The sequence below is a fragment of the Nomia melanderi genome, chromosome 6 (genome assembly GCF_051020985.1).
Source record: "Nomia melanderi isolate GNS246 chromosome 6, iyNomMela1, whole genome shotgun sequence".
NCBI classification, from domain to species: domain Eukaryota; kingdom Metazoa; phylum Arthropoda; class Insecta; order Hymenoptera; family Halictidae; genus Nomia; species Nomia melanderi.
The window spans coordinates 16,210,585-16,225,052 of NC_135004.1; the positions used below are offsets into that span (position 1 = coordinate 16,210,585).

Consider the following 14,468-nt stretch of genomic DNA (forward strand, 5'->3'; position numbering starts at 1 on the left):
GCCGAAGGTTAATTCACTAATGAAAATGGTCCGAAAATAACCGTTCTTTTCGACGGCTATTGCTAGTTTCCCCTTAAATCAGGTTCGACCGCGGGCCCCGTAATTCAATCGGCCATTTGCCAAACTAGCTCCGCTCCGGGTGTTCGATAAAAAAAGAAGAACGACGGGCGATAACGCGGCTCGATGTTTTGCAACGTTATTAAATCCAGTTTACGAGACGAGACGAGGCGAGGTGAAATTCGACGTTGGAACACGCCGGGGAGGGGCGAGGCGAAGAACGTTCGCGAACTCGAGAGCTTATCAAGCGTATCTGTACGCGCGACTGGAGAATATCATAGAACGGTACTACCACGTATTTGTTATCGTCGATTCGGCCAACCGTTCGAGTACCCACACACCGTCGGGACGCATTATTGCTCGACGTTTTTCACGGTGTGTCTAGCGGAAACGCGTTAACGAGTCCGCTGCTAAATCGACTTCCGTGAAAAAGGCTGGTTCATTTAATACTGGAATTACCGAGTCAAATTGAAGTTTTCGAATTTTCCTGTGGGGACTGGGAGACTATAGCTACTGAAATTTCAATTATGATTCAATTTAATATTGGAACTACCGAGCAGTGAAATTTAAGTTTTCGAATTTTTCTATAGGGACTGGAAGACTATAGCTACTGAAATTTCAATTATGATTCAATTTAATATTAGAACTACCGAGCAGTGAAATTTAAGTTTTCGAATTTTTCTATAGGGACTGGAAGATTATAGCTACTGAAATTTCAATTATGATTCAATTTAATGTTAGATCTACCGAGCAGGCAAACTGAAGGTTTCCAATTTTCCTATAGAGACTGGAAGATTATAGCTACTGAAATTTCAATTGACTTATGATTCAATTTAACACTAGAACTACTGGAACTGGAATTTTCCTATAGGAACTGGAAGAATAAAGCTATTGAAATTTCAATTGACTTATGATTCAATTTAACACTGGAACTACCGAGCAGGCAAATTGAAGTTTTCAAATTTTCCTATAGAGACTGGAAGATTATAGCTATTGAAATTTCAATTGACTTATGATTCAATTTAACACTAGAACTACTGGAACTGGAATTCATTCTTTTTCCACATCTCGACTTAGATCACTTGCATAGTTATGAGCATGTTTATGCATTCGTCGTATTTATTAACTCTTTGCGCTCGGAGTACTCTTCACGGGCACTGCCAAAGTTTGGCGTTGTGCTCGAAGTGTGCCTCTCAGGCAACAATATGCAGCGCTGAACATCAAACCGAAAAGAGTCTGAGCTGGCAGCTTCAGCCAAGAGAAACTTCACGTGCGATTAATTTCTCGAACGCAAGAAATTTATATTAGCGTCTGTTTTCAATAAAATAATCTTCCTACGAAAATATTCTGTAAGAAATTTCCACAAAGTTTCTGTTTCGCCATTTTGCATCTCATAGGTTTCAATGATACTTAATTTAACGATCGTTAAATATATTATCGTAGAAAATGAATATCTCAGATGAAAAGAATGATAAACAATGGAAACTGTAAATAGTGAAATCCAATTTGTTAAAATGAAATGAACGGTGCTCTATCGTGAAAAGGAATGATTTTCTTTAAAATATCCTACAGAAGAATAATTGGATTACGCAGCTAAGAGTGACTTGCCGGTTTACGATCGTAATTGCCGTTACTATTGAGAGATTTATTAACCGTTTGACTGCGGCGTGCTCTACCGAAAGACCATCGGCGACGCGCGGTGCAATAATCGCGTGGCGGTCGGCGAGGCGTGTCGTTGCACTCGTCGAAAGAAAATGAATTGCGTTGCTGGAAACCGAAAGAAACGGCTTGGCCGGTTGCTTGATTAGTTGCCGCGCGACAAGTCCCAGTGTATCCGTTATTCCATCGTTGTTATCAGCGAGAAATACCGTTTGAACACAATGGAATGAATCCGAAGCATTTGCTATACCACTGTACTAACAACGTAACAGGTCGAACGGAATTCTCATTACGCATTTCTCCGCCTTACGAACTGCACTTTAATCTTCTTTTCAAAACCTCATCACTCTAAAGAATTCCTTTTTATTTCTAATTAGTATATCAATAGCAAAGTTCGAATTAATTTCTAAAATTCAACCAAACGTATGACAATTTTTGTATTATACGTGATTTTTAGTATTTGGAAGAATACTTTGTAATAGAATAAAATATATATATAATATATATATATAAGATATTTATATTATATAAATATGAGATATTATATAAGATATAAGATATTAAAATATAATAAAAGTATCATCCAGAGTGAACTTAGGTTAATTATTTGCAATAGAAAACAAAATTCTGAGAGAAATTGGGATAGATTGGTAGGTCTCGAAAGGATAGAATATTATATGTATAATTCACTTGACTCTGTTGGTGTTGAGACAATAAAATATTCGTTTTCCCGAAGCGAAATATTCATTGTAGGAATACGAGCGATTAAAACGTCGCTCTTTGTTTAATCACCCTATTCCCGGAATCCGCGTTTTACGCATTAACTTTTACGATACGTTGCATACATCACGCCGCTCGCGTTTTATAACGGTCTGATAATGCGATATCTATTGGAATTGCATAATGAAGAGAACGATAGCGAGAATAATTCTTCATCCGAGCGTTTCCGTTGCGAGCGTAGCTCCTTAGCGTCGTTCGAATCGAAGGCACACGACATTTAACCCACACGGCCCGTAAATGCCGGGTCGTTTTGACCCAGCCGCTGGTAACGCTTGACTGTTCCGTAATTGGTTCTTATCGTGGTAATATCAATCAAAGTGCAACTATGCTGTCGTATACGGCGCGACTATACGCGACGTTAGATAAGGAAACAAATCCAGAACTGATCGAGAAACTATGCTCCAGACGTTGCACTCCACTTGGCGACCGTGCAACGTGAATGCTCTAGTGCCAAAATTATAGAAAATGTATTTTTAAGTCTCATATAGTATTTCAATATATGCAGCAGTGGAACGAGACAATGCATATTTCATAGCAGTGCATTATCCGATGCACATCGATGTAGACATCATTAAATATCATTAAAAGATTATCAGATACCATTAAAACGAACAGTTTCAGAAGAATAGTCAATCATTTCCACGCATCTAACCACATCATACCAACACAATCGTTCCGATATTCCTCCCAATTACGCACCACTACTAAACAAGATTAAATTAAATAACAACGCCGCTAATACGCTCTGAATCTCGCCTATTCACGCCTCTTTCATCTTCGTTACTTTTCACTGTGGCTCGAAACCGCGAGCACGCTCTCCCCTATTTTCCGACCGTACGGAATGCGATAAAAATGAAACGAAACTGATAATGCTCAATTATCGAAATAAAATACGTGCTCACTGGACGCAATGTTTTCGTCTGTCGAATTAGCGACAACAATGGAACGATTCGCGACACGGTGTCGTTCGTAATACAACGCAGACGGCTGTACTCGGGAGAAAATACGCCGGGGAAGGGGTTAATTCGGGCGATTAACGTTCACACGATTAACTCGAGCGTCGCCATCGATGCGCACGGCCGTGCCTCGTAAATAAAGGGTCGGCCGGCAGATAACCAAATTCTCTCGCTTCTATTTCGGTTTATCTTTCCAGCTCGCGCGACGCGCGAGGAACTCGCGTCCGTAGATCACGGACGCTGTTCGAAATCGAACGCGCTGCGAGAGCCAAGGTCAGCCGATCGCCCGGACACACGTGGATAATACAGATCACCGGATTCCCACAGGTGCACACGCGTGCATCCCCTCGCCCCGCTCCGATTAGCCTAATGGAATCTCGGCTCTTGCGTTTCTTTTATTTGCGGACACCGGGCGGTTTGATTGGCTTTAACGAAGTTTCCGCGGCAAATGAGAATGGTATTTGCGGCGAACAGTGGATATTTCCGAGTGATGCGCTTGATTAAGTGAAATTCTAATTTAACGAGATAATGTTACGGGAAATTAGTTCCTTTGTTGTATTGTTTCATAGATCTACCCTGGACATTGGAAACTTCAATTGTCAATTTGTGATCGATTCATTTGAAACCATTTTCCTGTCATTCCAAGTAAAATTCTACAACTGCGACTAAAGAAACAACACTAATCGTATCAAATATCTAAACATCAATAGTCAAAGTACATTATTACAGAAACACCAGCATATTCCTAAAATTAGAAATCACAATTTAATCACAAGAAACAATTTAGTATTAACAAATTATTTATAAATTGTCCCACAGGAAATATGGAGATCAATTTCATTTTCTACATAGAACAATCCCTTTCTGTCGTACATGTATTTAAATATTTAGGATTTCGAATTTTAGAAATTTAGAAAGATTTTCTACAGAGTAGAAAGACTTTAGAAAAACTTGAATGGAGACCTTGACGAGACGTTGAAGAATAAAATAGATTTAAAAGGCTTTCTACTCTATAGAAATTCTTTCTAAATTTCTAAAATTCGAAATCCTTCCAAATTCCCATATTATAAATAAAATAGCTTTGTTCCTCAACGTACGCGTGATTCCTCTTCGAGTTAGTTTCACAAAATATCGTCTTCGTCTCATCAGAAAACGTTCAAATATTTCTAATCAAAAACTTTCGAGTTCCGGGTTAACCCCTTAACCTATGCGCTCGAGTTAATTCGCTAAACAGGCCAAATTGAAAATAACAATGCGAAAGCAAAGAAAAGAAATCGTTTCATTGATATTTATCATTCACATAGGATTGTAAGCTATAACATTTATTTATTCCAGAAAAAAAATATCCCTTTTTCCATGGAACAAAAGCGCAGTACATCAAAATTGATTTTTCAAAAAAACTGTGCGTTAAGGTGTTAAGCGTCCCGATGCCGCCGGCCGATATCGGTCAGGCGACAACGTAATTTTTCGCGCGAAACGACATTAGCCGTTGCTCGAAACACACAACCTCGTTCGCGCGCCGACGGAAAGGGAAAAGGCATTTATAATTGACGTCCCGCCGGGCTTGTGTACGGCCATCGATTCCCGTACGAAGTTCAGGGGAGGATGTTAGGGGACGGGTAAAGGCGATTCCAACGGAACGGCCGACCTCACCCTCGTTTCAACCCCTTCTCGCGCTCCCGCCGCCGGCCGCGGTTGACTTAAGGTTACTATTATCGGAGGAGTATCGTTCTTCGCGGAAGAACGCGGGGCAACCAACGTGGGACGGGAATACCCGGCGACACTTTCTTCCGCGTAAAAAGCTGTTGATACGATACCAAGGTCGGCGGCGTTTTTTATTAGAAAAACGGCTGTACGCTGGTATTCAGTCCGCGAAACGTAACGTGGCTCTAGACCGCTGACGATGAATATCATCGGCGTTTGCAAACTACGGGTAATTTACAATTAGAATCGAGTCTAATGTTCTAATTGACGGTTATCGGTATGCAACCTGTGATCGAATGGAAATTTCGATCAATCCTTTGGTCGAGCTAATTGACACTTGTGTAGATTTCATTCTAGGTATCTTATCAGAAAATTGCCCTGGAGAACAATTTCTTCTAATGAATATTGGAAAAGTTTATATATTCTTGTCTCTATTTTACTATCTTGTCCAATTTTCCACTTAAATTAGTCAAATGTATACAAAGGTACTTACTCGAGTATCTTAACACTAAACTACCGAGCTCAATTGACTTTTGAGAATTTCGAAACTCCAAGGGTGCATCTGTTTAGACTTCGATTGATTTACAATTCAATTTGCGTAGTGCTAAATGAATTTTTTTAATAATTTCTCAGAGAAACATTTGTTACCTTTCTAATAATTGCAAAAAGACATCAGGGTCATTTGACCCCTCTGGTAGTTTTAGTGTTAATAAAAACTAATGTCACAGGACAAAGTGTTTAGTTCTTGTCAAATACCGCAGTGAACAAAATTTAGTATTTGCAGAGTATTTACTTTTGTAATAATTTAGTTTGAAGTTTTTTTTCAGCTGAGACTATGTTTTCGTTATAACGGTATAAGCCCTGAGGTCAAGACGAATCCTACGACCTAGAATACTACGACCTTCGCGTGACCCTAGTGCAAAAAGTTGACGAAAGGTGCGCAACGTATGATCTATACATGCGGTATAAATCTATAACCGAGTAATCGAATGACATTTCAGCGCTGGCCTCGGCCACGAGCGTTCGTTTCGACGGTCCCGTTCAGCGACCTTACAATCATTGCCGTTCGCCTCGATAACAACGCATCTGCCATTCGAGATACTAATTTCGTGAAATTTAACCCCTCGCCTCGCTACAACGCGTCGAACTCGCGATGAAGATTTTAAACCCAGTTTAACACTAGGTTTACGGAACGCGTCACATTGACGCATATTGGATTTTAGAAATATTATTTTCTAAACGTTTACGCCGATTTTTATTACCTACTATCAAATCTCCAGCTTCCACAATCCAAATAAACGAGCATCGATTCTTTTAGGAATAATAGAATGAAGTGTACAATAAATGCCCGTAAACCTAATGTCGACATTTCGACGAGATGAAATTTTCATATTTGGAAGTCAAAGTCGTAAACAAATGATTTAATTAATGGAATCGCAAGAGATTGGCGCGTAGTTTCATATTTTTCTGTTCTTCAAGTAACTGTTATATAATTCAGCTTCATCTGTTGAGGGTTTTGTATATTTCAGAGAATCCTCGTCCGCAAAGGGTTAAAGAGTGCTAAGGGTTAAATCAGTATATATAGAGTTTCTATTTCCAATGAATCATTAACGAAGTAATTGCATCGATCGTATTGCATCACTGTAGATCGCGAAAATTGCTCCTCTCCATAGAATCACTTTCGGTTCCCGTTTCAGGCGCTAACGACCGAGTCCATTACTGACGAAACTGTCGCCGCTCGGTGGACAAGAAAGCGTAGCTGGCACGGGCCTTCAGGAGCCATTTTTTCGTCCACGCGGAAATAATGGCTCCGCGCGGCATCACGGTTCGCCGGCGAACGGAAAGCGGCGGCTACTCCGACGATCCTCTAGATCGATGTCGGGCGATAATAGAACGGTGTCCGTAAGATTTCAGGCGAAACTAATGGCGCTAGTCTCGATACCCGGGGGATCCCCGTTGGAATATGCAATACAGTAATAACACTCCTAACGCGGTCATTTATAGGCTGGTTTAACCCTTAGCAGTCCTACGTCAGACTCGACATTTCATTCTATCGCAACCTCTGCTTGTTCTAACAATGTTTTCTATTGTAGGGCTGCTAAAATAAAAACTAAGTCAGGTTAAATATATTTATTGCGCGATGTGGCTCTAACGAGGAACGGCGACTAACTGACTTTTCCTCAACGCTTTTCTAAGAAGGAAACCTGGTCCCCTTGGTCATAAATTAGCCAATGGGCCTGGTCTATATCTCAGGCCCCCAAGTATCGACACGCAAAAGGGCGAACCGTCTACACTATATTGTCGCGATGTAAGGGGTGATTGAATATTCGCGGCAAATGTGCTTGCAAGGTATTTATTAACCCCTTGACCTATGATTTCTTTCTCGACTCTGATCGATACTACTTTGTCATTAATAATTTCTTAGAAAAAGAGAAAATTTCCTTTTAAGTATAATAATTGATTACAGAGGAATAATGTTTACTTTGAATTCGAATGCACTGAGTAATATATATATTTGTTGAATCATGTTGAAAATCTTCACCACGAGTCTCACTCGTTGTTGTAGGACAAGGAGTTAACGTAAATGAGATTTCGAAGGCAAAACTGGTAATAGTTTCTTCGCGTCTTTCCGCTGTATTTTCGTCTCCGGAAATCCACCCCCTTAGAAACTTCGAGGGTGGAGCTAATTCCCTTCTCCGACGTCACCTCGATTTTTGGCAGGGGAAAAATCGCGCATTTCTAATCCGAAATTTCTTTTCCGAGCCGCGCTGACCGTGCGGCCGGACAAACCTTAACGGGACATGGCTGACAGCGTTTATGGTAGGGTAGCCTATTCAGCTACGCACGTATAAGAAGTGTAAAATATTTTCGCCGATTTACAGACCTTAAGGTAGGCTTAATTGCCTATACCTGAACATCTGTAAGTGGTCAATACTATTTCCAACGCTGCGAGCCACGTAGCGCTACAATATTTATTTGTAGTATCACAATTGTACCATTTAAAGGTAATATTTCTACTGTAATCGATTTATTACAATTCTCTTACGCCATATTAGAAGCTCCCACATTTCAATATGAACCCTCTGCGGACGAAGATTCTTTGAAATATAGAATATCGTCAGACGAAGCTAAATTATATATCGATTGCTTAGATCATTGGAAAAGAGAAACTACGTACCTCCAGCTGTTCTAGTAATTAAATCATTCGTTAGACTCAGTGTTGCAAACATGAACATCTAATCTCGCCAAAATGTCGACGTTCGTCGGCAAAGGATTAAAAATTTCGATACAGCTCATCTAACAATTTTAATTAGTTCTATATCTCATACAATATTCAGTGAATTTTCCATTAAAAACAAAGCTGAATCCGAATTCCTCGCTCGTTAAACTCAGCGTACTCCTTATTCCGAGCGACCACACCGAAAAGCAGAGCTCTCGAGTCACTTTCTCCTCGAAACATGAAGTCCCACGATCAAATTCGCGAAAACCGGAACAAATATTTGCGAGCGAGCGATATCGCCGCGCGGAGAGCGTTTCATTACAGCGTGGCTCGTAAAATCGCGTGGCACGCGTGTCGAATTCACGATGCATCGGAAATTTTCGAGTTTCCACGAAGGTCAGCGCGTGAAATCGTCGGTGGACAGCGATTCCGCTCGAAAATGTCCGTCCGATTTCCCGGCGAACGGTACATCGTCCACCGAACTCGAGGCGACCGTTAATATCGAACAGCGCGAATCAAATCGTAACGAGCGGCACACGCACGCACGCACGCACGCACACGCGCGCGTCGTCTCGCCTCGCTCGAAAGCCTCGCGGCGCGCGCGATGGTATTGATTCGAGGCACGGGGCAAATAAGATTACGAGTCAGGTGTTTCGAATTCAACTCTGCCGATGTAATCAACGAGCCCGCCGTTTTTATTAGCTCCGTCCCGTTACGATACGACCGGCTGCTTATTTTTTAACCCTTGCACTCTCAGGAGGCGTGAGTCTCGTTGCGACGAAACTGGAATTACGTTCGATACTGGATATTATGTAATTCGTCGATACGCGAGACAAACTTGTTGAGATGGAAACGATTCTGTTTGGTTTATTTATAAATGAAGTCTTTTTGTGTTAACCAGTTAAGTGGGGAATTTAGTTTGAAAAATCTCTCATTGCGCGCAATGAAATTAAATAATGAGGTGTATACTCGTTAAATGCAGACCGAATGCACTTAAAATATATCCTAAGGAAGAACTGAAGAGAAAGGAGGATGAACATGTTTGTCTCGAAAAATAAATAATCCATCGTTGAAAAAGTTTTAAGATGACGTGTATACTCGTCAAACACAGTTCACTGGTTAACTTTGGAAGCATTAGATGAAAGCATTAGAAAGCGACGAGTATGAGAACATTTAAGGGTTGATTGCAGTTGAGTTTCGTAAGGTTGCCATTTGAAATTTGTTGTAAATTACGTAAAGAATAAAGTGGAAAAGATAATGTTTATTTAGGAACGAAGTGTGTAATTGAATATAGTGAATAGTACAGTATGGTAATTTTAATAAGGCAGAATGTCCGTTTTTGCTTTCACTTTTCGTTCCTGAAGCGAAGAAGTTCCTTACATAATTTCTACGGGTCTTATTTGTTTATGTTTATTTGGAATTTGACAATTTGTTGTTTCGAAATTGTTTCGAGAAGCTGGTAGTACGAGTGAAAAGAAGCCTCGAGTGCAAAGGGTTGAACCGCGTTCTTGGAACCGCGACGATCGGAATGCCGTGTTTTGCAACGACCTCGCGCTAAACCGGAATTACCAAATCCGAAAAGATGGCGGACGCTCCGGTTTCACTGTAAATCAGAGCGGACGACTGATATTACGCAATAAATCAAGCCGCTTGTTGAACAAACAGCGAGCAAACGCTATGAAGAATGTGCTTTCAGGATTGTTTCTCTTTTTTTTTATTTTCGAAAAATCCTGTTGGGCATCAGCTGCTCAGGCGAAAGTAAATGTTGACGTGGAATCTACCGGTGGCCATTCGTGGTGACTTTTTGAACTTTTTCTTTCGCCCTGACCTTTCGGTGGGCACTGATTGAGCTGCGTGCCGAAATGTAAGGGGTTCAACTGCGAATTTGTACAAGACTATGACGTATGGGCTATCATATGCCCGTAATTTTCAAACTTTCGTATCTATCATACTTCTCAAATTATCATCTCCATCATACTTCCCAAACGATAATTTCTACCATAAAAATACACCATCTCCATCATACTCTCCAAATAATTTCTATCACCAAAAATAATCATCTCTATCATACTTCCCAAATGATAATTTCTACCATAAAAAATCGCCATTTCCATCATACTCTCTAAATAATTTCTATCACCAAAAATAATCATCTCTATCATACTTCCCAAACGATAATTTCTACCAAAAAAGATCACAATTTCCATCATACTCTCCAAATAATTTCTGCCACCAAAGATCACCATCTCAATCATACTCTCCAAAAGATAATCCTACCATAATTTCCGAACGGTCGTTTCCATCATCTCTCAAACCACCATTAACCTTACGAAACGATAAAATTCGCGTGGAAATCGATGGTCTACTAACATTAAACCAAGGAACCTGAAAATGGTCGTTTCGACCGGTCTGATAATTCCGGAATCAAGTACCGAGGACACCGGTTCAAGTACGCGCACGTACACCCGGCTCCGCGTCGAGGAAAAAGCGACGGACACGGTCACGTACGCGGTAAAACCGCGGGAAACGCGGATATTTAATCGAAGAAAAGGAACGTTTAATTCCCATAATGGGCCCGATGACTCGGGGGACTCGCGTTTCCCCGAAATCACCTCGATCTGTCCTTGAACGAGCGAACGATCCCGTCCGATGTACATTATCGTGACTTCGCGCGTCGCGCTAATTAGTTTCTGGCCAATGAGACTGCGCCTCCTCCGCGGAGCCGAAAGTAAACTACGAGACGAGCGTGCGCCGCTCTTTCTCCTTTTGCGAAACGAGATTCGAAAGGTCCGCCCCGTGGCAAGCCGACCAGTTAGCCGAGCCAGCCAGCCAGTAGCATGGCTGCTTACCAGGGCGGAAAGATGCCAGATAAAAACCGCCTAATTAATAAATGAGAGAAGAGCTAGGGGATCATAGTTGCTCGCCGCGCTCGACGATTCTCCCTTTGTTACTCAATCTTCGCGAGTTCACACGACACGCAGCTCAACGAATTTCAACGATTCTCAGAGTTTCCTTCGGCTTCTCGGTGTTGATTCGTTGATCGTTTTGCGGGAACCGTTGAAAGTTCTGTGGGTAGCACTTAGAATTGTAGAATTATTGAACTGTCGAGTTACTGAACACTTCATATTTGATACATAGATGATTATTGCGCATTTTCATTTCGAATATTTCCAGTTTCTACTTTTCTCTTGGAAACGATACATAGGTGATTATTGCGAGATCGAAATGGGATATTGCAATTAGTCAACGTGTTTCTTGAGGATTTGAACTTTTTCTATTATTGCGCAATCATTTTCATTTCGAATATTTCCAGTTTCTACTTCTTTCTTTAAAACGATACATAGGTGATTACTGCGCAATCATTTTCATTTCGAATATTTCCAGTTTCCACTCTCCTCTTGGAAACGAGACCGAAATGGGATATTGTAATTAGTAAACGAGTGTCTTGAGGGTCTGAACGTTTTCCATTCAAGACTACGAACGAAGAATCACTGTTTCAATTGATCGAATTTAATGAAGAATCTCCGCTAGCCAGCCGGACTCGATATAAACCGAGAGACTGAAACGGTGAAAACACGCAGCCGGTTATTTATAACCTGAATCAATTATTATATTGATATCGTTAGGCGCGGACCCGCCGCTTAAAATGGATCTTGAATATGCTGATTTTCGCTGACAGCTCGCGAGAGCTGCGACTTCGGTGTCCGACCGGAAACCGGTATTTTCTTGCGCAGTAAGGCCTTGGCAAAGTGATCCGTGGTCGAAGAACGATCGGAGACAATGGTACATTGTTGGCCATTGATCGCGCCGCGATGCTGGCGAAATTTCATTCCAATAATACCCGACGAAAGTGGTGGAACTTGTACGATTCTAATTGCGTTATCCACGCGATTAATCATCGGCGTCGCGGATAAACATTTCTTGTCGATGAAAGAACAAAGCCCGATAAACGTAGCGTTCGCGTCGTACTCGGGTCACAGGTCGCCGTTGTGCGAAAGTAACAGAAAAGAATTGCCCGCGGGCATGTCTGCGAATTCAAGGTGAAGCAACAGTTCACTCCGTAATTGCGAGTATTGAGTTCCCCCGATGAACAACACGTTTTTCCCACTGTTTATCCGTTTACCGATGTCTCGTAATTGTTCCCGGATAAAAGAAACTTATTCTACACAATTAGCTCTCGATTCTTTTACACGGCGCGCGGACAATAAGGAGGATTGCATGTTTATAAAACATGTAACCTTGATTCGGACTCGTACGTAAGCTCGGGCTGATCTGCTTTCCCGATTAGATGTTACAACACGATAAACTCTGCTTTCGACTTATCGCGTTGTCCGACTATTAAAACGCGCACCGACACAACCGCGGGAGGCATCTGTGACGCGTCGCCGGCGAACACATGGCGAACATTTACACGGTTTCGTGACGACGATACCGATCTATTATAACAATTATTACAAGGAAATCCCTGACCCTATGCGCGAGGAAAGAACAGGACGCCCGAGAGTGAACTATAGATCCCAGTCCCGAGTAATTCGTACGAATTTAGAACTGCTCCGGAATTAGACGAACGAACTATATTCGATGCTGAATCTATTATTTTCCACTTCCCGGCTCTGTTCTTTTATAATTACCTACACTGTCGCGTCTCGACTCGCAAACAGCCAACAAGAAAATCAACAGCTTCGCGACCCGCGTCACATAATCGTGACGCTCATTTTCTATCTCGCCCGAGGAATATCGAATCGACTCTCGCGTGTATCTAATTAAAATCGTACACCGAAACCGGTAGGATATTCCGTACGATATTCCTTTCTCGGGGTTCATCTGTATTTTGTAAAGACGATTCGACAAAATATACGACTGCCGTTCGCTGGTCGCGAACCTATCGAGAATATTTAACAGGTTACCCGACCGAATTATCATACTTATCGCGCTACCTATTCATTAGACCGTTCGCATATTTATCGCGCGTTTGCAGATTCGAGCGAGCCGAATTAGATGGACGACGTTCGGCCCTACTAATTGGAGCAGAATATGTTCAGGATACTACCGATCGAACTACCCTTAAAAAACTCCGATTCCCGACGAACTTGATCAACCGTCGATCCATCGTTCCCAAGAACCGACATGAAAACCCCTGCAGAATCGCGCCCACGCCGGTATCCGCTCCGAATTCGCGTTATCGCGGCGCGCGATACGCATTCCCACACCCACGCGGCTAGGCGATAACGAAACCGGCAACTGGAAACGATAACAGGACGCCGGGAGAATTCGCAGCTAGACGTTCTGCCCAGAACCAGCAGCAGCAGCGGCCGGATAATTAGGTGTACAGAGCGGAGCGCGGGTGTTCGTGTGCTTCTCGCGGAAGAGGGGAAACAGGGGCTAGAACCAGCGATGGGTGTCTGTACGAGTGTCTGTACAGGGTGTTCCAAAAATATGTCAACACCACAGTGTGAACGTTTCGATGGAGGATGTAATCGTTCTTGCAAAGGAGTTAACGTTTCTGCATCACTCGTTCGAGATAGTCGATTTTCATTCGGACTGTTTCGTAATTTGTATATTGAAGGAAATATGTAAGAGCGCGATGTGACGGTCGTGGTAGAAATTCTTGGACACCCTATAGATAGAGCTACGCGTGACAGTAGATTTTAGTTTGAACTGTTTCGTAATTTGTATATTGAAGGAAATATGTAAGAGCGCGATGTGACGGTCGTGGTAGAAATTCTCGGACACCCTGTAGATAGAGCTACGCGTGACAAAAGCAGGGACAGCAGGACACGGTCGGTGTGCAGCCGGATCGAAAATATCCTGGTGGGTTCGGCTGCATTTGTAGCCGGCAGGCAAGCAGGCAGGAACTTGGGGGAGAGCAGGCCTGCGTCCCATGGCCCATGGTGCTTCCCCTCTTTGCACAGTTAGGGTGTTTACAGCAGAACTGCGGTGGAATTAAAAGAGAGTTGAATCGTAGTGGAGATAATGCGTCTTGCTTCGATATGATTCATAGTGGAGCTATAATAGTCTCGTCTTAGTCGAGCTCGCATGAAGAACGATACGATGAATGATTCCAGAGACTCGGACGTGTACTACTCGAATTG

The 14,468-nt window shown here is 42.2% G+C and overlaps 1 protein-coding gene across 2 annotated transcripts in view; it reads right to left on the bottom strand.

Annotated features, from left to right (window-relative positions):
- The window catches only part of Ndf (Nucleosome-destabilizing factor), a 65,338-nt gene that overhangs the window by 26,279 nt on the left and 24,591 nt on the right, over positions 1-14,468 (bottom strand). The window lies entirely within an intron of this gene.